This window comes from Aotus nancymaae, unplaced genomic scaffold (assembly GCF_030222135.1).
Source record: "Aotus nancymaae isolate 86718 unplaced genomic scaffold, 86718_ANA_hifiasm-v0.15.2.pri h1tg000067l, whole genome shotgun sequence".
Taxonomy (NCBI): domain Eukaryota; kingdom Metazoa; phylum Chordata; class Mammalia; order Primates; family Aotidae; genus Aotus; species Aotus nancymaae.
In genome coordinates this window covers 3,906,521-3,921,372 of record NW_026988482.1, presented here as the reverse complement: position 1 = coordinate 3,921,372, position 14,852 = coordinate 3,906,521, and the positions used below count along the sequence as shown (strand labels likewise).

At 37.8% G+C, this 14,852-nt stretch overlaps 1 long non-coding RNA gene across 1 annotated transcript in view; it reads left to right on the top strand.

Moving 5' to 3' along the window:
• The window catches only part of LOC135270783 (uncharacterized), a 39,888-nt gene extending 37,429 nt beyond the window's left edge, over positions 1-2,459 (top strand). The window contains exons 3-4 of the long non-coding RNA XR_010338910.1: positions 643-754; positions 1,046-2,459. This is a non-coding gene — a long non-coding RNA (uncharacterized LOC135270783). The remainder of the gene's footprint in view (positions 1-642; positions 755-1,045) is intronic.
• The last annotated feature ends 12,393 nt before the right edge of the window (positions 2,460-14,852 follow it).

Sequence of the window (14,852 nt, the reverse complement as noted above, 5' to 3'; positions counted from 1 at the left end):
GCACTTTGGGAGGGTGAGGCAGGCAGATCACAAGGTCAGGAGTTCGAGACCAGCCTGATCAACACGGTAAAATGCTGTCTCTAATAAAAATACAAAAATTAGCTAGGTGTGGTAGTGTGCACCTGTAATCCCAGCTACTCAGGAGGCTGAGGCAGGAGAATTGCTTGAACTTGGGAGGTGGAGTTTGCAGTGGGCTGAGATCATGCCACTGCACTCCAGTCTGGGCCACAGAGAGAGACTCTATCTTAAAAAAAAAATTGTTAAGGATTCCAAAGAGGTTTTATGTAGGTTCCATATATTTATATTTACTGTATTAGACATTTAAACTAAGAAATTTATAAAGTGTTTATTAATTCATTAAAAATAATAATAAACTAATTGCATGGAACATTTTTTATTTTATTTTTTTTTTTGAGACGGAGTCTTGCTCTGTCACCCAGGCTGGAGTGCAGTGCCACAATCTCAGCTCACTGCAACCTCCGCCTTCTGGCTTCAAGTGGTTCTCCTGCCTCAGCCTCCGTAGTAGCACATGTAACATATTTTTATGAAAAGTAACTATAGTTTCCTAAAACAAAAGCATTTAGTCAGAAGGGTTACATTGTTCTCTATTTTTGCAAATCTCTTTAATGTCTGACTTCACAGAAAGAAGCTAGATTCTCCTATCTGCCCCTGTATTCAATCTCTTGTGGCATTATGTACCATGCAGCCTCTGGAAAACTTCACTGCATATTCATGCCAGAATAAGAGTAAAAAGGCAAGTCATATTTTTTACATTTTGAAAATAATATCTATACAAAAATTGTTTTGACCTTTGGGCCCTTTGAGAACATTCCAGAACTTTCTGGGATCACCAGACTGTGCTTTAAGAATGGCCTGTTTAAGGTACTGCAGCCAGGTGGTATGAAGAAATTAATCATAATAAAAAGAGTACACTATCAGATGTTCACGTGTGCCAAGAACTACGCTGAGAGTTTTACGTACGTGATTTGTTTAATCCTGACCACAATCGTAAGAGCTGATTACCATTATTACCCCCATGTTGTAGGTGAGGAAGCTGAGGCAGAAAGAGGCCAAGCAACTTAATGACACTCTTCAGGATGTCTGTCCCCACTGCTGGTTCTCTAGACCGCTCCCTACCTACAGTTCCTCTCTGTTCTCATCTCACACCACCCTGCAGAAAGGTGGCCACTTGCCGGACAGCTGTGTCCGCTGCCTCGCTGCCGTGCTTTTCAGCATCTGGCTGTGCATGCCGATAGGCTTACTTTTCAGAAGGAACTCAGTCTCACATGGCGCAGAATATGAGAAGGCGACATTGGGAGGATGTTGGAAAACACACTTTTAGAGTTTGGTGCATTGTCACCTTTCCGATCATACGACCAACCTCAGCTGGGTGAGCGAGAATCTCTCTTCTCTCGGCCTCCCTGCTGTCTGCTTTCCTTTTATCCTCCACCCCTCCCGCCGCTTCCCAGTATCCGGGTTGCAGGCATCCTGCCCCTGCTCTTGTTCACGCTGGAGAATTTATGCAAGGTGGAGAACAGAAGTGAACTATTCAGTTTTTCAGACTGGAGCACCCACCAGAAGGGCAAACCTCTTGCTTGTTAATTTTGAGTCCCTCCTAAAAGCACAAGCCTACTGTGTTTCAACAGCAACATTCACTTAAAAATTAACAAAGTTCAAAAGATCATTTTAATATTTGAAATGATTTTTGCCTGCTCTAGTTTATCTGTCATCTGTTTGCTTTTAAGCCATCTTTTAAAAACAGGCAGTTATTGCTCCTTTTTATGACTGAGAGTATATGGAAAAGCTGGCGATACGTCTGCAAAACCTTTCCTGTGCCTGTGACAAAACATGGTTTAGACCTCTCTTCTCTGCCTCCTCCACCGCTAGTTTTAGTCACCTAGAAATAAGCTTCTCTATTTGTCCAAATTACCAAGTAATTGCCTTCTCTGTTCTCCTCTAAAGCCTGATTTAGTTACAGTATATTTATATCAGTTTTTTTTTCCTGAGGATATTAACCTTAGACTTTAGGAAGCATGCTTCTAATCTCCCCCCGCTCGTGCGCACACGCTCTAGGAGGGCAAGAAACTTGCCCTCTAGGCACAAGTGTTACAAATCTGAATAAAACACTTTTAAAAAATATTATGCAGTAAAATGCTCAATAAAAACATGTTGCGTTGACCCTAATAGAAATGATTCTTAAAATTCCTTTCTTCTTTTCTTCCTTCCTTCTTTCCTTCCTTTCATTGTGCAATAAACATTTATTGAATTTCTCTTATGAGCCAGACGCTATGTTAAGTAAGTCCCAAGTTGTAGATATTATCAACTCTGACCTCAAGAAGCCTAGAATGAGCAAAGCTGTCTAGTTGGAAAGGCAGGTCCTGTTCCCACCTTTTGGGTTTTCAAGATAATTTGGGGAGGTTTTATTAAGGTTATATCCTAAGCATACATCTTTCTTGTTGTCAAAAAAAAAAAAACCCCACAAAATGAGAGAAGCAGTATTTCAGACTGAAACATCAGTATCTATTCTGATTTATTTTTATTAAGAAAGTGATAATAGTAGACCATAGATCTTAAGGCTTCCTAAATATTAAAACAAACACACACACACACACACACACACACACACCCCTCAACCAAACAAAATGACCATATAGGATAAAATCATGGGAGAAATAACCTGTAGAAATGTGGCCCAAAGCATGCACAGAAGAGCAGAGACACACCTTGGAGATATTGTGGGTTTAGTTCCAGACCGTTGCAATAAAACAAATAGCACAAGAAAGTCAGTCACACACATTTTTTTCATTTCTCAGCACACATAAAAGTTATGTTTACACTGTACCATAGTCTATTAAGTGTGCAATAGCATTATGTCTAAAAAAAAGTACATACCTTAATTTAAAAAGACCTTATTGCTAACAAAAAAGCTAAAGATTGTCTGACCCTTCAGTGGATAATGACCTTTTGCCGGTGGTCTAGCTTTCAGCCTCATTTTTGAAATGTTTCCTTCACAATTTTTGGTTTAAAGTAGGAGATGTACAACTCTTCCTTCACCTGAAGACACAGAGGACATGGGGCTAATTTCAATATTGTTGTGTCTCAGAGAATAGGGAGGCCCGAGAAAAGGGGGAGAGCCGGGGCGCGTCAGAATGCAGACGACATTTGTCTGTTAAGTTCCCTGCCTTACACAAGCGTGGCTTGTGGCACTCCAGAACAGCTGCCGTAGTCACATCAGGGATCACCGATAACAGATCCACACGCTAGATATGATCACGAGAACGTCTGAAACATGGCAAGAATTGCCAAAAGGGACGCAGACTCGAAGCCAGTGCATACTCTTGGAAAAATGGTGCCAGTATATTTGCTTGATGCGGAGTTGCCACAAACATTCAATGTATAAAAAAAAATGCAGTGTTTGCAAAGCGCGATAAAGCAGAACATACCAAGAAGAGGTGCACCCGTACTTATCCCTGGGCAGAAACAGTTCTGGGGAAGCCCAAGCTCAGAGTCCGTGGTTATAAGGAAAAGGAAGGGTCCCCAGGCACACAGCAGAGTGTGTAACTGCAGAGCGGTCCCTGGCTCTTCTCTCTCCTCCCCGTGTATGCTAAGGTAGGCAGCAGCTGAACTGACCCACAGGCTAAAGTGAGGGGCTCTGGGCCCAGAGGGGCAGAGTATTGCCCAAGGCATTTACTTATCTCCCCCTGGGAAGGATGTGGAGCCTCTACACCCAGAATACAAAGTATTACCGGACAGTTCAGTCTATCTTTCCTCCATAATCACTGAGCTGGCTTAGAGGAAACGCAGAACACAGGTAAACAGGAATTTTTAAAGACTAGCCTATATTCTTGGAGTAAGAGAACAAACAGAAGAATAATTTAAGATAAGTGCAATTAATATTAGAGAGTTTGAAGGAAGTATTTCATCTATCGACAATAAATAAAGAGATTTTGGAGATTAAATATTTGTTACAAAAGATCAATATCCTGAATATATGAAGGATTCTTACAAATGATTAAAAAGGCCAACAATGTAATAGAAAAACAGGCAAGGACAAGAAGATGTGATTCTTAAATATTTGAAAATATACCCAACTTTATTCATACTGTGAAAACTGCAGAGTGAAGGTACAGTGAGATAACACTTCACCTGTAAGGTTAGAAAGTTTGAATGCTTTGATGAGAGAGGGAGAGAAGAAGCCTCCTAAATGTTCCTGCTGAGGGTAAGGTCAGTGAAGTCTATATGAAGAGAAGTTAGGCAATACACATCAGGTCACACAGTGACCCTGACCCAGCAATCAGACACCTGGGAAGTTACCTTACAGACATGTATGCACGCAAATAAAATTTCACTTGTGTATATGCAAGGAAATTAATTGCATACTTTTTAATATTAGCCCAATGTTAAAGACAATCCAAGTACATATCAATAGAAAACTGGTTGAGTAAATTATAGAACATCCATATAAGTGAAAACTGTGCATTAAGAAGACAGCACAATTCTACATATGGAAATTTATCCTACAGATATTCTTGCACATAAGTGATTTATTTGCACAGATATACTTGCAAAGAGAGTAAAATAAAAAAGGTATTTATTGAAGCATTTTAATAATTGCAAATGTTAGGCAAAACCAAATGTTTATTGTTAGCAGACTGATTAAATAAAGGATTGTACCCTTAAATGATGATGTGCCATGCCATTGTAAAAGTGAATGTAGAAACTCTATGGGTAAAATATTGAATGTTCTCTGGAAATATATTGTTCGTAAAAAGGTAAGTATATACAGTTGACCCTGAACAACGAGCGTGAAGGTTAGAGACACCAACTCCTCACACAGGTGAAAAACCACACATAACTTTTGTGTGTGTGTTTACTTTATTTTATTTTATTATTTTTATTTTTGGTTGGCTCATGCCTGTAATCCCAGCACTTTGGGAGGCCAAGGCAGGCGGATCATGAGGTCAGGAGATTGAGATCATCCTGGCCAACATAGTGAAACCCCATCTCTACTAAAAATACAAAAAAAAAAAAAACCCAACAAAACAACAGAAAAACCTAGCCGGGCATGGTGGGGCGCACCTGTAGTTCCAGCTACTCTGGAGGCTGAGGCAGGGGAATCCTGGGAGGCGGAGGTTGCAGTGAGCCGAGAGCGCACCAATGCACTCCAGCCTGTGGATCACCTAAGGACAGGAGTTCGAGACCAGGCCTGCCAACATGGTGAAACCCTGTCTCTACTAAAAATACAGAAAAAAAAGCTGGGCATGGTGGCATGTGCTTGTAGTCCCAGCTACTTGAGAGTCTGAGGCAGGAGAATCGCTTGAACCTGGGAGGCGGAGGTTGCAGTGAGCCGAGACTGCGCCGTTGTACTCTAGCCTGGGTGACGGAGTGAGACTCTGTCTAATAAAAGAAAACATTATTTCAGTTCACGCAGGTTTGTCACGTGGGTGAATTATGTGTGGTGGGAGTTTGGTGTACAGATGATTCCATCACCAGGTAATGTAAATGCCCCTCCTCCCACCCTCCACCCTCCAGCAGGCCTCAGCGTCTGTCTTTCCTTCTTCGTGTCCGTTTGCACTCCGCGTTTAGCTCCCACTGACAGGTGAGTTCACAAGGTATTCGGCTTTCTGTTCCCCACGTATAACTTTGGGCTTCCCCAAGACTTAATAACTCACGGCCTACCGTTGACCGGAAGCCTTACCTATCACATCAACAATCAACTAAAACATATTTGGTATGTTACATACTGTATCCTTACAATAAAATAAGCCAGAGAAAAGAAAATGTTATCCAGAAAATCACAAGGAAGAGAAGCTGTGTTTACAGTACTGTGTTACGTTCATCGGTAGTGTGCTGACGGGGCTGGCACAGCCGCAGACTTCAGTCCGCAGTTCATCTCTGCCAGCGTTTTCCTTGCAATGTCGTGACTTCTGTCTGCTTTTAGGGAGCACTACCAGCATCACTAGTGGCACTTTGTATGGGTCCCGTAGTGTTATTCAAAGTTTACAGTATTGCACTAAATATGATGAAAAACACCTGAGAACTCTGAGAGATCCCTTTTTATTCCAATGCGCTATTTAGTGGAGGGAGGAACTGCTCAAGTGGAGATGATCAGCATCACGCGGCACACAGCATTTGAAATAAATACCAGTAACTAGGAGCTTGAGCGCACCACGATAGCAGCAGGAGGTGGCCGTGAAATCACGACAGTACAGTGTGAACTGTAGTTAACTTTATGCAGTTGTGATTTCATATGCATCTTTGTATTTGCTTACACACCTCTGCACTGCAAATGGTGCCATGTATGGTAGGTGTTTGTGGACATAGTTTTGATCAATTTTAATTTAATAGATTTGTGTATGTTAGTAATAAAATACATTAGTTTCTACGTATATTTTATACATTCACCACTTAACTTTTTCTTAATTTTTCAATATTTCTAGGCTATGTGATTTGTCTGCAAGTCTCTGAATTGTCAAAAATTTTTCAAAAAGCTTTCCTATATATTTATTGAAACAAGTTTGCATGTAAGTGAACCCACACAGTTCAAACCTATGTTGTTCAAAGAGCAACTATATTACATTATCTTTTGTGAGTAAGGAGGAGGAAAACATATATGTTTGTATTATACTCGTACAGAAAAACTCTGGAATAATAGACAAGTGCAAGAAAATAAAAATAGTGATTTCCTAGTTTGGTGCTGGAAAGTAGAAGAACAGAGAGTAGAAGCTAGCATTTTCACTGCGTGTCTTAATTTTTTAAAAAAGAAACATATGAATGTCTTACTTATTTAATAAATATATTTCTTTGAAAACAGTTTTTAAATGAAAAGCAAAAAATAATCAGACTAAAAAAGGGGTTTCCTATGTGTTTATATTAAAAGATGCCCAAAATATATTGCTAACTGAAAACAAAAGCCAAATACCTACACAAAAGAGTATGATACCACTGTCTTTGTTTTTTTTTTTTTTAAACAAAATCCTGACTACAAGGCTGTAAATGCACAAACTCTCTCTGTGAGAATACACAAGAAATTAGTACTAGTAGTCACCTCTGGGGAAGTGAGCTGGAAGGCTACAGACAGATATGGAAGAGAGACAGATTTGATTCTATTCCTCTTTGTACCTTTAAAATTTTTTCTATGTGGTGTATTATCAATTCAAAAAATAAAAGTGTTTCAAAATTGAGGTCACAATAAAAAACTTAACAGATGACCTGGGCCGGGGGTGGTGGCTCACACCTGTAATCCCAGCAGTTTAGGGAGGCTGAGGCAGCCAGATCATGAGGTCAGGAGATCGAGATCATCCTGGCCAACATAGTGAAACCCTGTCTCTACTAAAAATACAAAAAAAAAAAAAAAAAAAAAAGGAAAGAAAACTAGGCAGGTGTGGTGGCATGCACCTATAGTCCCAGCTACTCAGGAGGCTGAGGCAGGGGAATCTCCTGAACCCAGGAGGCGGAGGTTGCAGTGAGCCGAGATCATGCCTCTGCTCTCCGGCCTGGGTGATAGAGCAAGACTCTGTCTCAAAAAAAAAGATGCCCTGAAGAGCATTATGAAAGTATATTAAGCGTTCTCAGTTATAATTAAATTTTGCCACTGATAGAAAATATACATTAGGTATATATGTTAGAAATATAAGGGTAAAGGCTGGCCACGTTGAAATAGAATGGATAACCTTTGAACCATGTAGAAAAGCCAGTAAAACAAATCTACCTCCAAATCAATACAATAATTCACAACAGCTTTAATCAATATAACAATATGGAGAAAAATATAATCTATAACAAGACACACAAAATTTAAATTATTATGGCAAGAAGTCTGCACATAAATCACAAATGTATTCTTATTACTTTTACTTTAAACTCAGTTTGAGTTTAAAAAAATCTATATTTTATTGATAACAGATAACCAAAACAGATCACTTAGAAAAATGAAAAGGGAAATACATACAGGGAGGGGAGCATCACACACTGGGGTCTGTTGGGGGAGAATAGGGGAGGGGCAGCAGTGGGTGGGGAGGTTGGGGGGGATAACATGGGGAGAAATGCCAGATATAGGTGATGAGGGGATGGAGGCAGCAAACCACATTGCCATGTGTGTACCTATGCAACAATCCTGCATGTTCTGCACATGTACCCCAGAATCCAAAGTGCAATAATATATATATATATATTAAAAAAATAATAAAAATAAAAGAAAAAAACGGGAAATCCATGCCAGGTTAACACTAACAAAAGTAAAGTTTGAGTATTGTTAAATTAATGTAAGACTAAACAGAAGTCAGGTAAAAAAGCCAAAGTGACAAACAGGGCTATTTCACACAGAGGAAAGGAAAAATCCCCAATAATATATGACAGTCACGGACATTTTGTACCTAACAGTATAGCTTTAAAGGAGGTCAATCAAGAGCACCTAAAAATACAAAGAAAAAACATGATGAATTTTCTATTATAGTGAAAGACAGTGCCCTAGAAAACAACAGAGCAATTAGATAAAAATGAGAAAGGCTCTAGAGTTTTAAATAACACTGTTAACATGTTTAATGTTTAACTTTGTATCCAAAAAGGAATGAATATACTGTCTTGTCAAACATAAATAGCATAGAAAATTAGCCATGCACTGTTGATCTATAAAGAAAATCTCAATTAATTGCAGAAAGCAGAACTCATATACACCATATTCTCTGATTATAAAGCAATGATAATAATGGCCAAAAAGTCACCTATTCATTTAAAAAATATAAACTGCTCTTCAAAGTCGATTAAAAGAAAATAGAAAACTCTGACATTTCACTGGGATTGCAGAATTGACTTCATTGCACTAGTACATTGTGTAGTCAAGGCCATTTAAAGCATGTTCAAGACAGCTGTGATTTCAAAAGAGTACGCCAAATTCAACCTTCCTTGTGGGTGTACACTTGTTGAAAATGTCAGAGAATAAGACTGAAAACTTTGTCATATCTGAAACGGTTGCCCCAGAACATATTTTAAATTAAATTATGGAAATAATGAGAATGTTTTTTAAAAAGTTTACAGAGATACAAATGTGCCTACATTTACATTTGGAGGAATTAAAAGGTAGAATATAAGGCTTATTCTTCTATATCCCCTTCCCAAAGTTAGAGCGAAGTATGTATCATCTTAGGAAGTAATTGAATAAAAGTAAATTCTCTAAGTTGATAACAGCAGGTAACCACATCTTTTCCCTGATAAATGGCACTGCCGCTTAACTGGAATATTCTCCAGAAATGCCAGAACAGGGATTCAGAAGCAGTTCACCATTGCTTAATGATGATGCTGTAGTTCAATGGCAAAGCTGGACCTCAGAGCAAGAAGCTCATCAGTGGCCAGCACAGCTTTGGGAATCTTAGATCTGGAGAGGGCCTTATAGACGTACCACTGTCGCCATCACTAACTTTACCATGAGGAAACTAGAATTTGGGTCCCCGCTTTCCCAGCCAGAATTTCTGCTACATTGTGAATGATAATCACTTAATGAGTCAAGGATCACCTAATAAAAATATTCTGAGATGTTTTTATTGCTTAGAGGTATACATCTTTAAAAGTAAATCTGAAAATAAAATGTGACTGTTTCTCAGACAATGTGTATATTGTGAACTCTGTAAATCAGAAATATTGTGTCATTGGCACCTTTCCTGAATTCAACCAGTCAGGGCCAGTTAAAGGAATTCACCTTCATTAATTTTTCCAGCAGTGAAGAACTCGTGATGTGAAAATGCATATGGCAAGCTAAAGCGAAGAGAGTAGCTTTTTTTCCCCCGATAAAGTACTGGGATGGAACATTTGTCTTCTCCCTTGCTTATCTGATTACAAAGCATGAAAAAGAAGAGGAACATCTAACTGCAGGGGAAATTTCAGCTACTCAGGGAAGGAGCTGGTAACATAACAGTTGTGAATGAACACATACATAAAAAATTAATTTTTTTTAAAAAAGATAGTGATGTCTTCTTCCTGAGGCACCCTGCCCCATGAGATTGCAAGAAGACATGCATAGAAGAAGGTTAATTTTAACTTTATGTATATTTTATTGTTGCAATAATATACACTATAAGAACTTAGCTTATTAAGTAAAATCTACCTTCATTCTTAATTTTACTGCACTTGCTTTCTCTCTGAAACCTTCTAATCAGGTCCTCTGTGGGACAGTACAGAATATTAGGAAAGAATTATTTAACAGTTTTCTTTATATTTAAAAGCAAATCGTAGGGATTATTTAAAAAAGATAATGAGAAAGTGGACTTCTGCTAGTTTTAATGTTTTTCCTTTTGAAAAAGAGTTCATTCCATATAAATTGCTCAACCAATGAAAATTGCTAGACAGGTAAAAATTCCCACCTTTTTTTCTTATATAATAAAATAAGCTTTTCTGCAACAAATTATGGGTACTTTTGAATGTAACATAGAGACTTTTTTCCCCACAGTATCAAACTAAGATCTTATAGACACAATTTAAAACATTCTACCTTTAGTTCTCATTCTTCTATAAACAAGCACACAGTTACAACAGTTATGTTTTACAAGACTTTATTTCAAGGTGAATTGGTTTAAATCAATTTCTACAAAGGTAGGGCCAAGAGAAAAAGAGATATTTTTAAGTAGGTCATTTTAGAATGAATATTCATAAGACTTGGAGATGAAAGATTTTGGTATTAAATTCTGGTTTGTCCATCATGTATGTAATTTAGAGCATGCTACTTACACCAGTTTTCTCAATTAAAAATGGGGGTAGTAATACTTAATTCATTAGGTTGTCATAAGGGTTAGAGGAATCTACTGAACTGAGAATTTCTTGAAAGTTGGCATCACATTTTATTCATCTTTTTCTTTTTCTGTCTATGTTTATTAATCATTGTTCCTTAGTCAACTCTTCTATAAGGTACAGTTAGATCGTTAGGGGCTAAAATATTAATTTTGATGTATTTTTCCCCTGAAGTCTTCTAAGCACATCTGTTGCGATTTTACCAATTTACTGTTTGCCTACCAGGCATTATGAAAATCCATGTAAACATATGACCTAATATTCAAGTCAGTGACCCTTGCTAGTGACGATGTTTCAATTTTCCAGTCACTTTCCTAACTTCACCTTCCACCGCTCTGCTCCGTGCTCATTCTGCTCCACACAGACAGGCCTTCCCGGTGTGTCCCTGGGCTCCTGCACCTGCCATCTTGAATACGGTTTTCCTAAATCCCCACGTGGCTCGCTCCTTCGTGGCTCCTCTTCAGCGCAGGTGTCACCGTGGGGCCTGCTCCCACACTCTCACATGCTGTACATCCTATTTGCCCTATTGACGGTTTTCCGTGATATCGTTACTGAAAACAAAATTCACATAATTTATTTGTCTTTTGTTTTGTTTGCTTGCCTATCATCTGTCTTTTTTCACTGCAATAAAGCTTTGTTGGGCGAGGCACTTCGTTTTGTTCAGGTAGTTGATTCTCAATACATAGTTGCTCAAAGAATGGCCACATGATTGAACAAATGACTTATTGCACATAGAGAGGATTTCAAAATACTTCCCTCTGGTCTCCAGATCAAGAGAGGTCTCATTAATACGGGTCTAGGGCAGAATGTAAATACTTTCCTGTTCGCAGCTCTTTTTATTTCTTATTGCTATGGCTGTCTTTCCCATTACATTATAAAGTCTTTGGGAGTTGGTGGTCGTGTTTCTTTATTTCTCTATTATTATTTAAGCACCAGGATTGGCACATACTAGGCTCTCATACGTTCATTCAACAAAATGAAACTGATATGATCTAGCTTTTGTAGTTGTCTGAGGTCTGTAATATTAAATTTTATATAGTTAAGTTATATACATATCTATAACCATCGATAGTTATAGCAAATATATATACCATATATAGCATAACTATGTATTTATAGATATATAGTATAACTATAGATAGCCTAATTATAGACATATAGCATAATCATAAAAATTTATATATGTCTCATATATATAATCTTTTGTATATAACTTTAAGATCATTAAAGATTATTGTCTCAACCTTAAAGATTTACTGATGAGATATTATGGTATTAGGTTCACTATGCACTAATATAAGGGTAAGTTTACCAAAATAACTATGTGGATATTGGTTGGGACCAGAAGATAAATTGAATCAATTGCTAACAACATTTAATGAATCTTTTATATATGTAGTTATGTAACTATATAATTTATATATATGTGTGTTTGTGTGTATATGTGTGTATGTGTGTGTGTATATATGTGTGTGTATATATGTGTGTGTATGTGTGTGTATATATGTGTGTGTATGTGTGTATGTGTGTATATGTGTATATGTGTATGTGTGTATATATGTGTGTGTATGTGTGTGTATATATGTGTGTATATATATGTGTGTGTATGTGTGTGTGTGTATGTGTGTATGTGTGTGTATATGTGTATATGTGTGTGTGTATATATGTGTGTGTATATGTGTGTGTGTGTGTGTGTGTATATATGTGTGTGTATATGTGTGTATGTGTATCTGTGTGGGTGTGTATGTGTATGTGTGTGTATATATATGTGTGTGTATATATGTGTGTGTATATGTGTGTGTATGTGTATCTGTGTGGGTGTGTATGTGTATGTGTGTGTATATATATGTGTGTGTATATATGTGTGTGTATATGTGTGTGTATGTGTGTGTATATATGTGTGTGTATATATGTGTGTGTATGTGTGTATGTGTGTATATGTGTATATGTGTGTGTATGTGTGTATATATATGTGTGTGTGTATGTGTGTATATATGTGTGTGTATGTGTGTGTATATGTGTGTGTGTATGTGTGTATGTGTGTGTATATGTGTATATGTGTGTGTGTATATATGTGTGTATATGTGTGTATGTGTGTGTGTATATATGTGTGTGTATATGTGTGTATGTGTATCTGTGTGGGTGTGTATGTGTATGTGTGTGTATATATTTGTGTGTGTATATATGTGTGTGTATATGTGTGTATGTGTATCTGTGTGGGTGTGTATGTGTATGTGTGTGTATATATGTGTGTGTATATGTGTGTGTATGTGTATCTGTGTGGGTGTGTATGTGTGTGTGTGTATATATAGCTCATATACATACATTTGCTATATCTCATACATTTCTTCAAGGATTAAAAAAATTCTGTTGGTTATTTAGACTACTTCTTTTCTTGCTCACAGAGGTATCTAAATAACATTTAATTTCCCAACTCCCTAGCCCCAGGAACTATGAAGATAGACTTCTAACTCTCCTGCAGAAGAAAAGCTTCTGAATTATGTTAACATTAAAAAGTTGGTGGGAACTGAGGTTCACTTTCTTTAAAAGGCAATTATGGGAGGAAAACATTTCTGATTAGCCACTTTGGGCCCCACTTTCTGGAGTGAGATTCTGTGAAGTGTTTCAATATTAGGTTCATTTTTGTAAACCTACGCACACTAGCTGCTTCACAGAACCAGAATGATTTTCCTGGATCAAAGATTTGCTTAAAAGTCATTCTTACATTAATGGTGAAGTCGATTTTGTTACAATGAAATTCTAAGAACTCCCTGTAGAAATTAATAGATACATTTTTAAAAATTCAGTGCATCGTGCTTTCTATATAAAGGCGATGCTTTGGGTCCTGCCTGAATGTCTTTGGCACTTTGAGCTGTTTCCCCAACAATACTATTGGAGCCACATGTGAAAGATGACTGCCTGGGGCTGTGGGTGTCGGCTCTGGTCTTCCTGAAGAGTAGATATAAGTTTGAATTTAATTGCTAGAAGCTGGATGCATGCCTGGAGACATTCAGGAAAACTGCTTTTTGCTAGTGTATAATGAATTAGAAGTCAGCATGTCTGGGTCATCCCTCCAAATCTTGCCACTTTCTAGTTACGCCTGTCATTTATCCTCTCTGGATCTCATCTCTATAGAAAAAGCATTTCAGAAATACTGAGATCCCCCACATTTAAACAGCCTTAGGATTTTCCTGGTTTGTGACTTTCCATTCTATCAATCATGTCCACAAATCTCCAACTTTCAATATACCTTACCTAGAAGAGTATAAATGATGACTTTGCAATGATGAAAGTAATTACCTTAAGAGTATGCACACAGTGTCCCATAATTTATGTCACTTTGCTGAAAGTGGCCATTTATTTGACTTGTTTACTTTTACTCTAAAGAATGGCTAGATAATAACCTGTTGGATCATGCAGCAAAGAGCGACTGTAACAGGATTCTCTTCATGTTGACAGAAGGTCAGCGCGGTTCTGTTTGCTGTGTTGACTGACATCTCTGTTCTGAGTAATAATCAGGCATCTTTATGCCTTTGGTTGCTTCACCAGGAGTATCTATTGTTGACTGAGGCAGCAGAAGTGGAGGCCACACCCGAAGGACGGGGACACGCTTCCAATGACATTATCTGGAGTATGGATGATTTTACCATGTGTTCCTCATCATTTGCAACAATTTGTATTTTTTCTTTAAAAGGAGAATGAGCAAGTCAAAGACCACATTATTTATTTAGTCTTGGATTTTTGCTTTTTTTGTAGACAGTCCAGTGAGTTGTCTTGTGTCTCTGGCCATCTTAGATGGCTTCTGCAGAAAGTCTTTGAGCGAATTCAATTTTCAGAAAGCCAAAATGCAGTTTGGAGTCTGCTTCATGTCTTAAGACAATCGATTCTGTTTATCTTCTGGCCCAACCCACCAATATCCACATAGTTATTTTGGTAAACTTACCCTTATACTAGTGCATAGCGAACTTAATACCGTAATATCTCATCAGTAAATCTTTAAGGTGGAGATAACAGCCTTTAATGATCCACTAAACATTCCTGGTACGAGATGAGTCAGGAATGTGACACCAAGC